Consider the following 20,826-nt stretch of genomic DNA (forward strand, 5'->3'; position numbering starts at 1 on the left):
CAGTTCAAACCGGACAGTTTGCACCTGGGCAGGGCTGGAACCGATGTCCTAGGGGGAGTGTTTGCTAGTGCTCTGGGGGAGGGTTTAAACTAAGATGGCAGGGGGTTGGGAACCTGAGCAAGGGGACAGAGGAAAGGGAAACAAGGATAAAAGCAAAAGAAAGGAAGGAGAAAAACAAGAGTGGCAGTCAGAGAAATCAACGGTTTAAATCAAACATGGCCACAGTAAATAATAATTCTAATAGGTCTAAGAGCGTTAAAAAAATAAGCCTGAAGGCTTTGTGTCTTAATGTGAGGAGCATTCGTAATAAGGTGGACGAATTGGCTGCGCAAATAGAGGTAAACGAATATGATTTGGTTGGGATTACGGAAACTTGGCTCAAGGATGGCCAAGGCTGGGAACTCAACATCCAGGGGTATTTGATATTCAGGAAAGATAGGCAAAAAGGAAAGGGAGGTGGGGTAGCATTACTGGTTAAAGAAGTGATTAACACAATTGTAAGGAAGGATATTAGTTCTGATGATGTGGAATCTGTATGAGTAGAATTGAGAAACACCAAGGGGCAGAAAACGTTAGTGGGAGTGGCATATAGACCTCCAAACAGTAAGGCGGAGGTTGGGGATGGCATTAAAAGGGAAATTAAAGAAGCGTGCAATAAGGGCACAGCTGTCATCATGGGTGACTTTAATCTACATATAGATTGGGCTAACCAAATTAGTAACAATACTGTGGAGGAGGAATTCCTGGAGTGTTTACGGGATGGTTTCCTGGACCAATATGTCAAGGAACCAACCAGAGATCAGGCCATCTTAGACTGGGTATTATGTAACGAGAAAGGATTAATTACCAGTCTTGTTGTACGAGGCCCCTTGGGTCGGAGCGATCATAATATGATTGAATTCTTCATTAAGATGGAGAATGAAGTAGTTGATTCAGAGACTAGGGTCCTAAATTTAAATAAAGGAAACTACGATGGTCTGAGGCGTGAGTTGGGTAGGATTGATTGGGGAATGTCACTCAAAGGGTTGATGGTGGATAGGCAATGGCAAACATTCAAAGACCGCATGGATGAACTACAGAATTTGTTCATCCCAGTTTGGCATAAAAATAAAACGAAAAAGGTGACTCAACCGTGGCGAACGAGGGAAATTAGGGATAGCATAAGATCCAAGGAGAGCACATATAAATTGGCCAGAAAAAGCAATAATCCTGAGGATTGGGAACAATTTAGGATTCTACAAAGGAGGACAAAGGGATTAATTAAGAAGGGGAAAATAGAATATGAGAGTAAGCTTGCAGGGAACATAAAAACTGACTGTAAAAGCTTTTATAGATATGTGAAGAGAAAAAGATTGGTGAAGTCAAGCGTAGGTCTCTTGCAGTCAGAATCAGGGGAATTTATAATGGGGAACAAAGAAATGGCAGACCAACTAAATATATATTTTGGTTCTGTCTTCACAAAGGAGGACACAAATAACCTCCCAGCGATGCCAGGAAACAGAGGGTCTGATGAAAGGGAGGAACTGAAAGAAATCAGTATTTGTAGTGAAATGGTGTTAGGGAAATTGATGGGATTGAAGGCCGATAAATCCCCAGGGCCTGATAATCTACATCCTAGGGTACTTAAGGAAGTGGCCCTAGAAACAGTAGATGCATTGCTGATCATCTTCCAACATTCGATGGAATCTGGAACAGTACCCATGGATTGGAGGGTAGCTAATGTTACCCCACTATTCAAAAAAGGTGGTAGAGAGAAAATGGGGAATTACAGACCGGTAAGCCTGACATCGGTAGTGGGGAAAATGCTAGAGTCCATTATAAAAGATGTAATAGCAGAGCACTTGGAAAACAGTGACAGGATTGGACAAAGCCAACATGGATTCACAAAAGGTAAATCGTGCTTGACTAATCTACTGGAATTTTTTGAGGCTGTAACTGGTAAAATAGATAAGGGAGAACCAGTGGATGTGGTGTATCTGGACTTTCAGAAGGCCTTCGATAAGGTCCCGCATAAGAGATTAGCGTGTAAAGTTAAGGCACATGGGATTGGGGGCAAGGCATTGACTTGGATAGAGAACTAGTTGGCAGAGAGAAAGCAAAGAGTTGGAATAAACGGGTCTTTTTCCGAGTGGCAGGCAGTGACTAGTGGGGTACCGCAGGGATCAGTCCTAGGACCCCAGCTATTCACAATATATATTAATGATCTAGACAAGGGAACTAGATGTAATATCTCCAAATTTGCAGACGACACAAAGCTGGGTGGGCGTGTGTGTTGTGAGGAGGATGTCGAGAAACTCCAGGATGATTTGGACAGGTTGGGTGATTGGGCAGAAACATGGCAGATGCAATATAACGGGGATAAATGTGAGGTTGTCCACTTTGGTGGCAAAAACAGGAAGGCAGATTATTATCTAAATGGCAATAGATTGGGAGAAGGGGAAGTGCAACGAGACCTGGGTGTCCTTGTGCATCAGTCGCTGAAGGTAAGCATGCAGGTGCAGCAGGCGGTTAAGAAGGCAAATGGTATGTTTACCTTCGTAGCGAGAGGGTTTGAGTACAGGAACAAGGATGTCTTGCTGCAGTTGTACAGGGCCTTGGTGAGACCACATCTTGAGTATTGTGTGCAGTTTTGGTCGCCTTATCTGAGGAAGGATGTTCTTGCCATGGAGGGAGTTCAGCGAAGATTCACCAGGCTGATACCTGGGATGGCAGGAATGACGTATGAGGAGAGATTGGGTCGATTGGGCTTGTACTCGCTGGAGTTTAGAAGAATGAGAGGTGATCTCATTGAAACTTATAAAATTCTTACAGGACTGGACAGACTAGATGCAGGAAGGATGTTCCCGATGGTCGGGGAGTCCAGAACCAGGGGACACAGTCTAAGGATAAAGGGTAGGCCATTTAGGACAGAAATGAGGAGGAATTTCTTCACTCAGAGTGGTGAACCTGTGGAACTCTACCACAGAAGGCAGTGGAGGCCAGTTCATTAAATATATTCAAGAAGGAGTTGGATATATTTCTTACGGCTAAAGGGATCAAGGGGTATGGGGAGAAAGCAGGGACAGGCACTGAATTTGGATTATCAGCCATGATAGAATTGAATGGCGGAGCAGGCTCGAGGGGCTGAATGGCCTACTCCTGCTCCTATCTTCTATGTTTCTATGTACTCAAAGGGTTGACGGTGGATAGGCAATGGCAAACATTTAAAGATCGCATGGATGAACTACAGAATTTGTTCATCCCTGTTTGGCGTAAAAATAAAACAAAAAAGCTGAATCAACCGTGGCTAACGAGGGAAATTAGGGATAGCATAAGATCCAAGGAGAGGACATATAAATTGGCCAGAAAAAGCAGCAAACCTGAGAATTGGGAGCAGTTTAGGATTCAACAAAGGAGGACAAAGGGATTAATTAAGAGGGGGAAAATAGAGTATGAGAGTAAGCTTTCAGGGAACATAAAAACTGACTGTAAAAGCTTCTATAGATATGTGAAGAGAAAAAGATTGGTGAAGTCAAGCGTAGGTCCCTTGTAGTCAGGAGGGAGTGGCCCTGGGAGTCACTCAGTCAGAATCAGGGGAATTTATAATGGGGAACAAAGAAATGGCAGACCAATTAAATACATACTTTGGTTCTGTCTTCAAGTCCAAGGGCACTCATAGCGCCCAGAAAACGAGCGCTACTGAGCCCAATTTGTCGCCCATTTTCTTTTGGAGCACATTTACAATTTTGCCACAAATAGTGAATGCAGAAATTATTTATGAATGAAGATCCAATGTCACTGCACATAGCAGTCGGAGTAGTTCTTACCCCAATGCGTGTAATTGTGGAAGGAAAGATATACTGGCCTAGAAATTGAGTGGGGTTAGCGCCCAATTAGAGGCGCTAGAGGGCCTTGCGCCGGAATTATAGCCGCTTCAGAAATTGATTTGGGCCCTACCATCAGCGTTAGCCGGTAGCGCTGCGCCGGCACCGATGACGTCATCGGTGTGCGCAGCGTCCCGGTTGCCGTGGTAACGTGGCCGGACGCCGAAATTCAGTTGCGGCCGCCTCGCCCGTGGCAGCCGCAACCAACGATTTTTCAAAAGTTTCTTGCTGGAATTAGCGCCGGCGCATTAAGGTGGCGCGGCGGCCGGCCGCTTTCCCGGCGGCCGCCTGCCCGCACCTCCCTCCCCGGACTCCTCCACCACCCCCCCGCGGCACAGATGTGTGTGGGCCTCGAGCCCGGCACTTCTCCGAGGTGCCGGGCTCATTTTTCGTGCGATTCCACCGGCCAGCGGTCGGCTGCAGGCAGCTCCTCCTTAACAGAAGGAGGAGGCCTGCAGTACCCCAGCCTGCCGCACTGCATCGGGTGCCGCAGCGGGGGATTAGCGCCGCAATCCTGCATTCAGCGCCCATTGCGAGGCGCTGACACCCTCCATTAGCGCCCGCAGCCATCTGGGCGCGGCGCAGCTGAATTTTTGGCGGGCGCAGCGGCAATTAACGCTGGCGCTAAATTTCGGGCGCTACAGCCCTGGCGGAGGCAAACTCAATTTCTAGGCCACTATCTTTTTGTGCATTACATTCATACACCATTGTGTTGCGCACTGGGTTAACATAATCAAAGTTATTTTGAGTAGCTTTGGTTTTGTTTTTGAAAACCAGTTTCCATAGAACAAACAGGACTGTTGCATTTTCAAATAACATCAATGTACACATGACTCCCTAGCCAATTGAGACTTAATAAATTTAGAACCATTTTTTAAAACCTACTGCATTTGATGGTTTTGGCTCATCTAACACCACTCACAGCTCTGTCATTGTAAGCTCTTTGCGGAAAAGGGACAGGTGGACTTGTATTTTGCAATATTCCTTCTTTACATTGGAAGTACCTCGGTCAATATTTTGCAGAGTTTGGAGGAGCAGCTTTAGGCAAACCAGAATATGCTTTAGTTGTGGCAGCATATATTTAAGATCTGATCAAAGAAGTATTGCTGTCTGTCTGATAGTAACTCATGCTGGAAAGCAGATTAGTCTTGCCTAGCTTTGATTCATAGGACTCCATTGACTTTGTTGAGATTCTTCAGTGCCCTGCCTGAAGCAAAACAGAATGGGAGGAAGAGTTGTAACATGGATACAACTGACATTTTTATATATTTCATCATACTTTTGCATGTTTTTTGTAAGGGCATATATTTTGCTTTGGAAATATATATTTCCATGTGCAAACTTTGATTATGGTTTAGATTCTTCCTAAAAGTACATGACAAAATAACATTTATTGTTGTGCAGGAGGTGAACCCCAAATAAAGGCTCATATGGGTGACGTGCTAAGTAAGAAAGTCCAGCAGACTATTGTGATCACAAATTACGAAGTATGTACAACCATATACCCATTACTATGTGCAGGTTACTAATAGGTATAACAGTACATCTTGACAGATTTTTGAGGAGATGAGCATATGTTTCCTTATAGAAACAATTTCTACCATTCTACACAAGAATGCTCACTGTCACTTGAATGTCTTACGAAATTGAGTAATAAAGCAGTTAATCTAACTATTTTTCACACAAGCTGCTAAGTGCATGGAGGCTACTTTTATGAAGCTAGATACATGTTTTGGCAGTGAATTCTTCTAGGAGCCCATAAAATTTGGGTATCTGCACAGTGTAAGTTCCATTCCAATATGGTGGTTATGCTTGCTTCCTTGTAGAACACTAGTGAATACATATGCATTTTTCCTTCCTTTCTATAATGCTAGGGAACAGTCACCCATACTTCCCACTGTCCTAGGAGATAAGCAAGTGGGACCAAGTAGTTGGAGTGCCACAGGCGCCATTAATTAACATTAATATTTTCTGCCAACAGATTCCCTATTAGTCCTTGCTGCTCTAATGGAAAAACCTCTAGTTTCTATTAATTTTCCTCATAACTAAAATCTCTCATCCCTGGTATCATCTTAGTGAATCTTCATCATTCTCTATCAGTGTTTTCTGTCCATTTTTGATTTGCTAGTGCTTATTTTTCTGATAATGCCACATTTCCAGCACTGGTGATTGTTTTTGTTGTATTAATTGTGCTCTGATGCAGCTTAATTTCTGCTTGTGCTGGTGGATCCTCTGTGATTTATGAGGCAGATACCGTACAAATCCTTTTGGTCTTGCATGATTTGTAGAGAAAAGAAAATCTGTGTATATCTGTGTGTCATGGTAGAAATCAAAGATGATTGTAGATAAATAGGGGTCGATTTTAACTCGGGTGCGGGCAACTGTCGGGTTCCCTGAATTTCGTGATACCCACACGAATCTAAATGGATGTGTGAGATTGATGCAATTTTAACTCAATTGGCCAATTGATTTCCAACGTGTGGGAAGCCTTTGCACGTGGGTTTTTCATGACTGCAAGTCCCCACCGATGATGTCGTCATTGCTGCTGCATTTAAGGTCCACAGCAAGCCTTGCTTCCTCTGCAGGCTTCCAAGCTTTCCCCTTATGATGGCACAGGAGCCTGCAGGAACAATGGCCAGCGGGAGGGCAGGAGCTGCGCCTAAATTTGATGAGGCATCACTGCAGGCATTGTTGGATGGGGCTAGGGCCCACAGGGAGGTCCTGTTCCCTTCTTCAGGGAGGAAGAGGCCTCCCAGTCAGACCAAGGCTGTGTGGCTACAGGTGGCTGGGGAAGTCAACTCCTTGGGGCTCACACGGCGCACCTGGATGCAGTGCAGGAAAGGATTCCATGACCTTCATTGCACTGGAAAAGTAAGTATGAAGTTTCCATCACCCTCAATCTGATCCCCATTGCCTTTCCTCACCAGCATTCAGCTTTAGCAATCTCTTCCTCCACATCACACTTGACACTCACATCCATGCACGCTTAGCCATTCCCTCTCTCTCTATGCTCACATTCACCTAACTATTCGACCATGCAGCCCTCACACTCCCTCTCTGATGCTTTGAACACAACTGACAACACACAGGGAGGGCCCTTGGTCTTGCAACCTCACTCCATCTTTGTCTCCTTCTAAGTATCTATGCTATGCAATCTCTACACTCCTTCATTCTCACTCAACCTCCACTTGTCTCCCTCATTGCAGGAGAACAGAGCTCACAACAAGAGAGAGCGAGCCAGGACAGGAGGAGGGCCACCCTCATTAGCCCAGCTCACCCCCTGGGAGGAAGCCGCCCTGGAGATTGTCGGGGCTGACAGAGATGCGGAAGTGGGGGGAGGACAGACAGGTGCATCCCCGCAAGCTGGTGAAAGAATAGTTTTCCATCTCTCTCATTGACATTGTATGAGTCGCTGATAATGATTCTGAAGCTACATCATATGGACTTATGATCATCTGCAAAATGCAATGTGCATGTAACCTCGGCATCACATCTCTAACTTTTTCCTTGACTCCCCCACAGGACCATCGAGAGACCCCGTCCCCACTGTGCAGGAGGAAGAGCCTGAGCAGCCAGACTCCTCAGAGGAATCTGCAACCTCTGAGGGCGCACCATCAGCAGAAATAAGTGCACCCAGCACCAGCGCAGACACTCACACCTCGGGGGGACCTTTGGGACATAGAGTAGTGTTGTCACCTGGTGTATCACAGCTCACAAGTGAGCATCAGCAGATTGTGGAGACAGGGACAGCAGTGGAGAGTCCTCGTAGGAGGGCGCAGGACCCTGCCAGCTCGGCTCAGCTGCATGTCGACCCTCTACCTCTGGGTCCATCCGTAAGATCAGAGGTGATAGAACTCCATGCACAGATGCAGGAGTCTCTGGCAGGTTTTGTCTCCAGGGTCACTGCAAGTGTGGAGCGAATGGAGGAGTCCATAGCGAACATGAGCAGAGCCTTTGTGGAGTCAGTGGCGCATGAACGCATCAACACGGAAAGGATGGCTACCTACGTGGAAATGATTGCTGGCTATGGTAGAGGAGAGGAGGGCTACGGCCATGGAGGAGGTTAGTCGCCAGGGTATGGAAAACATGGTGAGTGTTCAGAATAGAATAACATTTCTTGAGGAGCGATGGGCATCTATTGAACAGAGAAACCAGATCTTCATGGAAGTCCTTCTGAGTAGGACTGCCATTGCAGATACGGGTCCCCATGGCCCCCCTGATGTGCAGCAAGGTGCTCTCAAGCCACTTGCAGGCGCGGAGGGGGACCTGACCCATGAGAGGGAGGTTGGTGGCAGGCCTCAAGAAAGTGGGGGTTCCTCTCCAAGCACTCACACTTCCATGCCACTGCAGAGCCTTCGGACAGAGCTCCGTCGGAGTCCACACCCAAGTGAGATAGACGTCTCAACCCCTGCACAGCCGCAGGAGTAGCAGACTGCTGACGAGCCCTCACTGGCTCGCCACCCCAGAGGACGCCCACCAAACGTGTCGAGACAGGAGCAGCAGGAAAGTGAGCAAGGGGCCTCCACATCTGCTGAAGCCACAGGGGAACCACTACGTAGGAGCACGCGTAAGAGGAAAATAAAGCACAAGTAATCACAAGGGTAGTCACTTGGGTGAAATGTGTATATTGAAAAAATGCCATCAGTTGGTTCTTGTTCATAAAAATTCTGATGGCAACTGTTGCAGTTCTGGCGGGTGTCATTTCGCGAATGGGGCTTTCACATTGAGGGCTTAGGATTACTTGCAGTTGTCAGGATGCTGGTCAAATAGCTAGGAATCCGCAGGGTTTGGCCGTTGTCGATGCTCAGGTAAGAAGCTGCAAGACAAAAGAGTTTGATTTACTAGGCTAAGCAAATCTGGCCAGGATGAGTGCGTTCCTTGCATCCTGGGCAGCAACGTTCTCGCGTAATGCTGCTGCTGGTTGATGGGCCTCTGCAGGATGCTCGTTTTCGCCCTCCTCCTGCTCCTCCTCCTCCTCCTCCTCCTCATCATCATCATCATCATCATCATCTGAGGAGGGTATGTGAGGAGCCACTTGGTCCTCAGGAATCTGCAAGCCACGACGCTGTGCCATGTTGTGGAGTGCACAGCAAACCACGACGATTCTGGAGACCCTGGCTGCTGAGTACTGTAGGGCTCCACCTGATCTATCTAGGCATCTGAAGCGCATCTTCAGCAAGCCAATGGTTTGCTCGATTATGGATCTGGTGGAAATGTGGCTGGAGTTGTAGCACTCCTCAGCTTCGTTGGCTGGCCTCCTCAACGGCATCATTAGCCAAGTCCTCAGGGGATAGCCCTTGTCTCCCAAATAGCCATCCATGAAGTTGGTCTGGCGGCCTGAATAGCGGAGGCACACTAGACTGGCGAGTCATGGCAACTGCCAGGGTAGTTGGCACAAACATGCAAAATCTCCTTCTTGTGGTCACACACCAGCTGAACGTTACGGGAGTGGAAGCCCTTGCGGTTGACAAAAATACCTGGATTGTGATGGGGTGCCCTAAGGGCCACATGTGTGCAGTCAATGATGCCCTGCACCCTTGGAAAGTCTGCCAGATGAGCTAATCCAACCGCTCATGCCGTCACATTTGCGCGATCCCTGGTGAAATGGATGTGATTGTGCACGAGGACAAAGAGAGCATCGGTTACCTGTGTGATGCAAGTGTGTGCGGCCGATTGGGAGATGCCGCCGATGTCTGCTGATGATCCCTGGAATGAGCCTGAGGCAAAAAATTTGAGTGCGTTGGTGACTTTGATGGCCACTCGCAAGGAGTGTCCACCTGGTCCTCTGGGCAGCAGATCTTGCTGTATCATTGCGCAGATGTCAGTCACTACCTGTCGCCAAAGTCGGAGCCGCCTTTGGCATTGCTGCTCAGTCATGTTGAGGTAGCTGACCCTGTGTCTGTAGACCCTGTTTGGGGGGTATCTCCTGCGCCGACGGGCTTCCATGCGCTGGCCCCTTCTGGCCTGTGCTGCCTCAGGTGGGTGAGCAGCAGCCTGTCGCTCCTGCTGCTGCTGCTGTTGTTCCTGGTTCTGCTGCTGCTGCGCCTGGTGCTCGAGCTCCTCTAATGCCAAGAAGGGAAGGAGAAAAATGGCTCCCATGCTTCTGGCATATGCCTCCGCTGAGGAAGCGCTGAGTGAGGGTGGCGAGGGGGGTTTCCCAGGAGTTTACACTGGAGATGTGTGTGAGGCTCCAACCTTCCACAGGTGTGGTTAAGCCTGGTAAAAGTTGCCCCAGACCTGAAACAACAAAGTCCTGCCACCTGCAAATGATGACTGATCAAATCTCCTCTTTAACGGTTGACCTGCAGCTGATAGTCAGCAAGCCAGTAGTGCTCCCGCCAGGTTTCACAGGCATGATCCCCACCAGGCGTGTTTTATGTGGGAAAAGGGATAAAAATGCAAGGGCCTGTTAAAATGGCATTATAAAGGCCAATTATTGCTGATTAAGGGCCTTAAAGACCAGTCCCGCCTGTTGGAGGCGGGACTGATTCGGGACCATCAGACACGCCTGAGTTAAAATGGCTCGGGGTTGGGAAACAGGCGGGGGGGCCCTGCCCACCAGTTCTAGCGATTTTTAACCCCCCCCACACGCCTCAAAGCCTGCCTCACGGCTCAGTTAGAATCGACCCCATAGTGTTCAGAAAGTTGTCAGACATGCACCTAAGTTTTGCGGTTGTCATGTTAATAAATGATTTACCACCAGTATCAAAATAACACAAAGCAGAAAATCTAGACTTAGTTGATTATGTAGGACCCCCAAGGAGACCTTGCACTTCAAGTAATGAGATGCACTTAGCTGGAAGTAATCTAGTGGCGCAGTCAGTGAATGCCTGTATTACAAGAATAGGGATTGGCATCTTTTTTATTTCCTGAATGCCAGTCTGAGCGTGATGTTCCTTTGACCCAGTTCTGGTGAGTGCACAGCAGTTTCGAACTAGGTTAGGAAGTTTCGAACTAGGTTAGGAAGTGAAAAATTGCTTCAGTATGCTTTAAGGAATCAATAGGATGCTGGTTCTTGTACTTGCTGACCTATCCTGAGCTGATGCTAACTGAGCATATGCTAGGGCCTAATACCCACCCTATTGTGATGACTGCCCTTGGGGATGTGCACCAGTCTAAACTCCTAACTGGAGACTTAAAAAAATGAGACATAAAGTTAAAGTAAAGTTGAAGAAAAATTGTAATTGATTTTGACAATAAATTGTGGGAGGCCTTTCAACCAGCAATGTTTTCTAGACAGTAACTTATTTCATAAACCACTTTAGTTAATTACCTTAATATGTCTACAGTAAGGTGAAAACATCAAGTACATAGGCTATATTACTTACATAAACTATTCAGAGCAACAGAGCAGAGCTTGCAAGATTGCACATTTTCCTTTGTTTTCCTCCTTTAGAGATTCTGGTGTTCTAATGGGTGGTGTCAGTGAAACTGCTGTGGGCAATTCACTGAGATACAGTTGATAACATTCTTTGGACCTTTCACTAAAGATGAGATAAATTGTAGAGATAACATTTCTACAATAATAAGAGCCTCTAGGACACTGGTTATTGAAATAAAATCATTGGTATTTTGAGTGTACTGGTACCTAAACCCCACTTATATTGACAATCCTAATTCAGAAGGTTAACAGTTTCTCCAGATTTCAAAATTCAAAATTTCAAAAGCACTGTGTAATTAGTGTTAATTAAACTCAGATCAAACCTAACCTCATTAATTTATGCCCCACAGACAGTAGAATATGCTGTCATTCAGTGGGAGAAAACATCCTGGAACACTGTCCTTTTGAAAGATTTATGGCATTATTGGGTGGGAGATTAAGCTTTCTCATAAGCTATGAAAAGTCCAGTCTAAAGTGGGCTGCATATATGGACACCTCTATTCCCAGCCAGAATGGAGATGATTGGGTAATTCCACATCAATCACGCCTGGAGACCACACTGCTGAAAGTGACTGGAATTGATTTTACGTGCAGAATTTGTATGTAACTATCACAGAATCACAGAATCACAGAATCTACAGTGCAGATAGAGGCCATTTCGGCCCATCGAGCCTGCACCGACACATATCCCACCCTATCCCCATAACCCCATGTATTTAATCCCCTAACACTAAGGGTCAATTTATCATAGCCAAATCAACCTAACCTGCACATCTTTGGACTATCCTCCATGAACTGCATTTTGCTAGAGAAATTATCAATTTGTAATTTGTGACTATCCTCCAGCCACTGCAGTTTGCTGGAGAAATCACCATGGAGAAGTTGCTGCTGGAGTTCTGATTGCTGCTGCAGTTTGTAGAGACTCTTTTTAAATCGATACCTGGGAATCCCTAGTCCAAGACCAAAGTGGAGGAGAAGCACCTCGAGACTCTTCGCCGGGAGCAAGCGGAAGCCAAGCGCAGGCAGCGCAAGGAGCGCACGTCAACCCAAGCACCCCACCCACCCGCCCCTTCAACCACCGTCTGCCCCACCTGTGACAGAGACTGTAGGTCCCGCATTGGACTCATCAGTCACCTGAGAACTCATTTTTAATGTGGAAGCAAGCCATCCTCGGTTCCGAGGGACTGCCTAAGAAGAAGAAGAAGAGAAGATTCTGTAAATAGACTTTGTTTGCTTTGCTGTAAAATACACTTTGGGCATAGCTCCTGCCATAAGTTCTGCCCCGCCTTTAACTCATTGGCTGACGTTGTGGTGTTAATAGATACTCCGTCAAAAGTCATTACAGAACCCACCATGAACCTGGTTCCAAACAACACTGACATAATTTTACTACCACTAGTACATTTAAGGACTGTTCAGCTGAAATACCATTTCCTTCCGCTGAGTAGGAAGCAGCATTCGGTCTCAGTGCTATATAGAAGTCCTAAGGTTCATAGCAGCAACTGTATTTGTGGTGTCTGTAATGAGGCTGCCCATGGAAATTTTGCAAATAAACCTAGTATTCACCTGGCATTGAAATCAACCAGGAGGTCGCTGCCATGATAAACATCATGCTTCAGGCCTCATCTCTCACACTGGTGAGTGACTGTCTCAGCAGATGGGATATAAATCTTAAAGGATTCGATCGCAAAATACTGCAGATGCTGGAAATCCGAAATAACAACAGAAAATGCTGGAAAAACTCAGCAGGCCAGGCAACATCCCTGGAGAGAAAATAGAGTCAACGTTTCGGGTCAAACCCTTTGTCAATCTTAAAGGATTGTCCATCCAACCACACACCTTGAGCTCTGTAACAAATTAATGAATGTTTTGAACAGACAATACCTTTGTTGTGGGATACGTAAACAAGAAGGAACTCATTTCCACTTCCTTTGTTTCAGTGTCACATAAATATAGCACTGATGTTGTGAAAAACTCACACTCAACTCAGTTGAGCACTTCACCAGGGTGTAGAACTTTACAGTGAATGCCTTTAAGTAGAACATCCGGCCTTATGAATAGATCCTTCATCAAACATTTACTCAGATCATTTCAACAAATTGAACTCCCTAGAAATAAATATCATGACAATTTTCAGAACAAATCCGAGCAAATGTGTCAACTGCTAAGACATTTGGGCTATACAGACTCAATTTCTTGAAACAGAAAGTTTGTTTGTACCTTTTCTCTATTTCCTCATACCTAGAATCACTCCTGATGAGCCAATTGTAGTTCTTCGGTCTTCCTCTTTAAGCGTTGATCATCACTTTTGAATTCTATACAAACAAGATCTGCTAATGCAGAAACCCTACAGAGCCTTCATCCTGCTAGTCTGAGTCCGAAAGTATCATATGAAACAAATAGGTTTTCTTTTCTCCAGTGGTTGAAGCATTTCTACTATTATGTTTTCCTTTTAAAAGAACTAAAGTATGCTTCCAGAATTAGGTCTATGGGAGCAGCCGAGGAAGAAAAAATAACAAATATCCCTTCAAACTATACAAAAGACAATATTCTGGTGGCTTTTTTCTCAGTCATTTATATGTGGGTATTGAAGTTCATTCAAAGAATGAGGAGGGCCAGAGCAGGTAATCCAACATTCAGTACATTGAGCCTGTAACTTTTAACAACTTTGTACTATTCATACCATCAGCAGTTCTTGCTCCATAACCATGGATAAAACTTTGAAGAAGTGAGCAGTCTGAAATTTCTTCCTGGCTTCTGATGGTAATCAAAAGTAAAATCCACAATGTCAGCATGACCTAATAATGTACCTTATTCCCCAAATTATATTTCACAATGATAGTTTCTGTTAGCTATATCCTGTATTTGCAAATTGCTGTCATAAGACCCATACATTCATTGACTGGCTCCTGAGCTTCCTACGTACAATTCAAAAATATAATCCAGTTGGCTGATGTTGGGTAAAACTGACTTATAGGGTAGTTTCCAAATACATTCAGTCCACAATTGCACTTAGATAATATGTCTGAAAAGCCGAATTTCGTTTCAGGCTGATGGTCCACTATAAAACGAGTGGATGAATGGAGATTATCTTTTCAGGTCCAAGCTGCTGCATTTATTCAGCCTTTTGGCCTGGCAGCCTTTACCTGTACCTAAGAAATGACGAGGAACAATGATGAAGAACAAAATTCTTAGAACAGTCATCAGAACTTAAATAAAACAATAATGATGCTTTCTGTTCTATTTGCTACTTGTATAATAAAGTATTTCTGTCAGAAGAGCTTTTGGAGGGTGAAAATTTGATATTCTCTAATAAAACATATTCTTCAGAAATGTAGATAAAGGATCATTTCAATAATCAGTTTTAGTTTTTAAGGAAATCTCAATTCTGTGTTAAGTTTCCAAACCAATGCTCAGTTTTCTTCTATCTTTTCATTCCCTTGCAGTGACATCTTTGATGCCATGTTTCCGGTAACCCACATTGCAGGAGAAACTGTCATTCAGCAAGGTAATGTTTTATGAGGCTTTTTTTTCAGTTTTAACAGTTAAAAAAGTGCAAACACCTGATTTTTCTGGACCAGTCTTTGTTTTTTTACAATTTTCTTCTCTCCTGAAGGTAGTGATTTCTACTGGGTGTAGACAACCCCTTCGGTATTTCATGTATCTGGCCTTCATTCATTTTAGATCAGATAGTGATGGCCTTCGCTCAGTGGTCGTACTCTTGCCTCTGTGTCACAGGTCATGGGTCCAGTCCTACTCCAGAGACTTGAGCGCACTGAGGAAGTGCTGCGCTGTTGGAGGTGCCATCTTTCTGATGAGTTGTTAAACCAAGGCCGTGTCTGCCCTTTCAGATGGACCTAAAAGATCCTGTGGCACTATTCGAAGAAGAGCAGGGTCCTGGCTAACATTTATACCTCAATCAAAACCACCAAAAATAAATTATCTGGTAATTTATCTCATTATTGTCTGTTTGTGGGACTCATCTATTTCCCTATTGACAATAATATTGTAATTAAAGTTTAGCTTTCAAACCACTTTACATTTTCTAATCTATTTATAGATTGCCCATTGATATTCCAAGCCACATCAATCAGCAGTTCTCCAGCAGCCCCTTTGTGTGTGTGTGTGTGTGTGTGTGTGTGTGTGTGTGTGTGTATACTAGCTGGAGTGTCCAGCGGTGCTGAGGGAACTCAAGAACCCTGTGCCAGACAGAGAGAGGGGGGGAAGGAGAGAGAGAGGGAAGGAGAGAGAGGGAATGAGACAGAGGGAGAGAGAGACAGAGACAGAGGGAAGGAGAGAGAGAGACAGAGGGAAGGAGAGAAAGGGGTGGAGGGGATGGGGGGAAAGGGGTGGATGGGGAGGGGGGAAGGGGGAGGGAGGGGGAAGGGGGTGGAAAGGGGGGGAACCAGCAGACCCTCTCCCCTCTGCCAGTGTTGGTCCCTGTCTAGCCTGGGAACCTGGGACTGGAGTTGCGCTGCCGGCGGTTGGAGAAGCCTAGGCCCTGGGCCCCCGCACTGACATGGCCCTGAGAAATAAATCACATACTGGACTCATTTATTACACGCAAATTATATAATGAGCTAGTTGGGCTCCTAAGTACCAAATTTGTGCTGGATAAAATCCCCTCCACACACACAGAAAGTGGGAAAAATAAATCAATAGTTAGTAGTTAGGAATCAAGATGGCGGCAGGACGGGAGGTGCCTAGCTCGGGCGTGGCTGGGCAACAGAGACCCAGGCTTCAAGGCCTGCAAAAACGGTGAAAGGTAGGAAAATTATGGAGGTTAGAGAAAAGATTTACAAATTAATTAACTTTTTAAAAAAACGTGTGTTTTAAAAGCAACTTTTTTTTTGCTGGAAATCTAGATTTGAAAAGTAAAGCGGGAAAAAGAAATGAAGAGTTTGGAATCAAGATGGCGGCCACTCACCTCAACTCAGAAGCATTAGGCCCGCCCACACACGCACCGATTGGTCAACCGTCAGGTCACTGAACAGTAGGATTGGTCAATCGTCACGTCACTCAACTCTAGGATGGCCCGCCCGCACACGCAATGAACCCACCCCCGTGATGCAGCGATTGGTCGACCGTCGGGTCGCTCGACTGTACGATTGGTCAACCTTCACGTCACTCGATGCTAATGAGCGGATAATGAGCAGAATTTTGAACGTTTTTTGGATACCGTCGGCACAATTTTTGTCTGACCAAAAAGTAAATATGCCTACGAGAGTCCCCTAATGATAAGTTTTCTTTTGATATAACATTTGTAGGTACGCTCTATAACTTTTGATTGTATAGCCAGACAGACAGAAAGTCAGAGAGAGAGACAGAGAGACATACCGCTTTATATATATATAGATATATACTAGCTGAAGTGCCCGGCGGTGCCGAGGGTTTTTTGAGGGCATGTTGTTGTTGGAAGAGAGAGAGAGTGCCTGGGGGGAAGAGAGAGAGTGACTGGGGGGAAGAGAGAGCACAACTGGGGGGAGAAGAGAGTGACGGGGGGGAAGAGAGAGAGGGAAGGAGAGAGAGACAGAGCGAAGGAGAGAGAGAGAGGGAAGGAGAGAGAAAGAGAGAGGGAATGAGAGAGAGAGAGGGAATGAGAGAGAGGGAAGGAGAGAAAGGGGAACGGGGGAGGAGGATGGGGAGGGACGGTGGGAGGGGTGGGGGGGAAGGGGGGGTGGGGAGGGAAGGTGGGAGGGGTAAGGGGGAGGGGGGAAGGGGGGGAGGGAAGGGGGGAAAGGGAAGGGTGGGGGAAGGGGGGTGGGGAGGTTGAAGGGGGAAGGGGGTGTGAGGGGGAGGAGGGAGGGGGGGAAAGGGGGTGGGGGGAGGGTGTGGGGGAAGGAGGGGAAGGGGGGGAAAGGGAGTGGGGGAGCTAGCAGACCCTCTCCCCTCTGCCAGTGTTGAGAGTTGCGCTGCCGGTGGTTGGAAGAGGCTAGGCCCCGAGGCCTCGGGCACCCGCACTGACATGGCCCAGCCGAGCCCAGCGCCCCGGGCAGCCCAAGCTCCACAGCCGCCGTTCGGCCGCAGGCCACAAAGCACCCGAGCCCAGCGCCAGCGATGGCTCCGCGGAGCTCCACCCCGCCTCGCCAGCCTTTACAAAGATGGCGGCGGTGGCTACGCTCGGCTCATTCCCGCCCCGCCAGCTTTACAAAGATGGCGGCGATCGCGGGCCCGCTTGTTGCGCGGGACGGGAGGTGCCTAGCTCGGGTGTGGCTGTGAAGGAGACGCCGAGGCTTCGAAGCCTGCAGTCGGGGTAACCCTGGAAGGTTGCAGCGCCCGGCGGAGGGTAGCGAGTCAACAGGAAAAAAAGAGGGTGAAAGGTAGGAAAATTAATCAGCTTAGAAAAAATATTTACAAATTAATTTACTTTTTTTAAAAACAATTTAATTGTGTTTTAAAAGCAACTTTTTTTTTGCTGGAAATCTATATTTGAAAATAAACACGCAGAAAGTGGGAAAAATAAATGAAGAGTTAGGAATCAAGATGGCGGCCACTCACCTCAGCTCAGAAGGATTAGGCCCGCCCACACACGCAATTAAATGCCCCCCGTGACGCACCGATTGGTCAACCATCAGGTCACTCAAATGTAGGATTGGTCAATCATCACGTCACTCAACTCTAGGATGGCCCGCCCGCACACGCAATGAACCCGCCCCCGAGATGCAGCGATTGGTCAACCATCACGTCGCTCGACTGTATGATTGGTCAACCTTCACGTCACTCAATGCTAATGAGCGGAATTTTGAACGTTTTTTGTATACCGTCTGAACAATTTTTGTCTGACCAAAAAGTAAATACGCTTATGACCATTTCAGAATCATAAGCTTTCTTTTGATATAACACATGTGCAGGTATGCTCTATAACTTTTGAGTGTTATAGCGACCATACAGACAGACAGACGGAAGGACAGACAGACAGAAAATAGATAGATAGAAGATAGATAGATAGACTAGCTGAAGTGCCCGGCGGTGCCGAGGGTTTTTTGAGGGCATGTTGTTGTTGGAAGAGAGAGAGAGAGCGACTGGGGGAAGAGAGAGAGCGACTGGGGGGGAAGAGAGAGAGCGACTGGGGGGAGAAGAGAGAGACGGGGGGGGAAGAGAGAGAGAGAGAGAGGGGGAAGGAGAGAGAGAGGGAAGGAGAGAGAGAGAGGGAAGGAGAGAGACAGAGAGCGAAGGAGAGAGAGAGAAGGAATGAGAGAGAGGGAATGGGAGAGAAAGGGGAAGGGGGGTAGGGGAAGGGGGGGGGTGGGGGGAAGGGGGGTGGAAGGGGGGTTGGGGGGGGTGGGGGGAGGGAAGGTGGGAGGGGGGGGAAGGGGGTTAGGAGGGGGGGGAGGGAAGGGGGGGTGGGAGGAGGGTGGGAAGAGGGTGTGAGGGGAGGGGGAAGGGAGGGGGGAAGAGGGAGGGGGGAAAGGGGAGGGGGGGAAGAGGGAGGGGGGTAGGTGCCATCTTTCAGATGAGTTGTTAAACCAAGTCCGTGCCTGCCCTTTCAGATGGACCTAAAAGATCCTGTGGCACTATTCGAAGAAGAGCAGGGTCCTGGCTAACATTTATACCTCAATCAAAACCACCAAAAATAAATTATCTGGTAATTTATCTCATTATTGTCTGTTTGTGGGACTCATCTATTTCCCTATTGACAGTAATATTGTAATTGAAGTTTAGCTTTCAAACCACTTTACATTTTGTAATCATATCTTATCTTATCTTATCTCTTATATATATACTAGCTGGGGGAGCCCGGCTTTGCCAGGGCTGTTTTGGGCTGGGCGGTTTAAATCGAGAGCAAGGCTTTGGGGTCTCTCTGTGTCCCTCTGTGAATCTGCTGCGGGCAACATTTTAAATCGAGTCCCAGGCTTTTGGGCCCTGTGCGTGTCCCTCTCTCAATGTGCTGCCGGGCAACATTTCTACCTTTTAATACCTTGAAAGATGAAAGTAAAAGTACTTATAAAACGTTTTTGGTAAATCTTATGTTATTTTTAAAAGAGATACTAACTTTTTCAAAGCTGGATGATCAAAGTAGTTTGAGCTGGAAGCTGAGGTTTAAATCGAGTCCCAAGCTTTGGGGCCTCTCTGTGTCCCTCTGTGAATCTGGTGCCGGGCAACATTTTAAATCGAGTCCCAGGCTTTTGGGCCCGGTCTCTCTGGCCCTTTGTGAATCTGCTGCCGGGCAACATTTCTACCTTTTAATACCTTGAAAGATGAAAGTGAAAGTACTTATAAAACGTTTTTTGGTAAATCTTTTAAAAATAACATAAGAGATACTAACTTTTTCGAAGGTGGATGAGCAGAGTAGTTTGAGGTGGTAGTGAAACAATGGCTGCCCGATGCCTGAGATGAAAACGATTAGTCCCGCCCACACACACACACACCGATTGGCCAACCATCAGGGGACCGTACTGTAGGATTGGTCAATCGTGACGGCACAGGATTGGTCGAACCTTGACGTCAGTCAATCAATGCTAAGTAGCAGATAATGAGTTTAATTTTGAAGGTTTTTTGCATAAGGCGCGAACAATTTTCGTCTGACCGAAAAGTAAATACGCTTACGAGCGTCCCGGAAGCGTAAGCTTTCTTCGGAGGTAACGCGTGCGTAGGTACGCCGTATAACTTTCGAGCGCATAGCTGGACAGACGCACACCCGAGGACAGACAGAAGGACAGACAGATAGACAGACAGACAGATCGATCCATTTATCTAATATATATAAACGGATTGATCTGTCTGTCTGTCTATCCTCACGTGTGCGTCTGTCCGGCTATGCGCTCGAAAGTTATAGGGTGTACCTACGCGTGCGTTACGTCGAAAGAAAGCTTACCGTTCCGAAACGGTCATAAGCGTATTTATGTTTCGGCCGGACAAAAATCGCGCCCGCGGTATCCGAAAAAACGTTCAACATTCCGCTCATTAGCGTCTCATTATCCGCTCATTAGCGATAGAGTGACCGCGAGGTCGACCAATCGTACGCCGGGTTGCTGGCGCGTGCAGCCGGGCCCTCCTACGGTCGAGTGACGGGACGATTGAACAACCCAACGCTTTGGTGACCTGACGGTCGACCAATCGGTGCGTGTGTGGGCGGGCCTTATCGTTCTGAACCGAGGTGAGTAGCCGCCATCTTGTTTCCATTCTTTTCCCCGCTTTCTGCGTCTTTCTTTTCAAATATACATTTCCAGCAAAAAAAAAAGTTGCTTTTAAAATACAAATTGTTTTAAAAAAAAGTTAATTAATTTGTACATCTTTTCTCTAACCTCTATAATTTTCCTACCTTTCAGCGTTTTTGTAGGCCTCGAAGCCTCGGCCTATCCTCCGCACCCACGCCCGAGCTATGCACCTCCCGGCCGCAGCCAACAAGCGGCCCCCGATCGCCGCCATCTTTGTGAAGGCTGGAGGGGCGGGCCTCAGCCGAGCGTCGCTACCACCGCCGCCATCTTAGTAAAGGCGGGTGGGGCAGGAGTCAATTCAATTCAATTCAATTCAATTCAAATTGCTTTATTGGCATGACAAGTTACATCTTATGTTGCCAAAGCATCGAAAAACATTCATGTTTGTACACAAAAATACAGATCTATCCATACAGTGTATAAA

At 46.7% G+C, this 20,826-nt stretch overlaps 1 pseudogene across 1 annotated transcript in view; it reads left to right on the top strand.

The window, feature by feature from the left end:
- The window catches only part of LOC147110808 (cAMP-dependent protein kinase type I-beta regulatory subunit-like), a 233,366-nt pseudogene that overhangs the window by 62,412 nt on the left and 150,128 nt on the right, over nt 1-20,826 (top strand). Inside the window, exon 4 of the transcript XR_015079886.1 lies at nt 14,691-14,752. The product of XR_015079886.1 is annotated as a cAMP-dependent protein kinase type I-beta regulatory subunit-like (transcript). The remainder of the gene's footprint in view (nt 1-14,690; nt 14,753-20,826) is intronic.

This window comes from Somniosus microcephalus, chromosome 11 (genome assembly GCF_052327205.1).
Source record: "Somniosus microcephalus isolate GS21.2 chromosome 11, FLI_Smic_1.0, whole genome shotgun sequence".
NCBI classification, from domain to species: domain Eukaryota; kingdom Metazoa; phylum Chordata; class Chondrichthyes; order Squaliformes; family Somniosidae; genus Somniosus; species Somniosus microcephalus.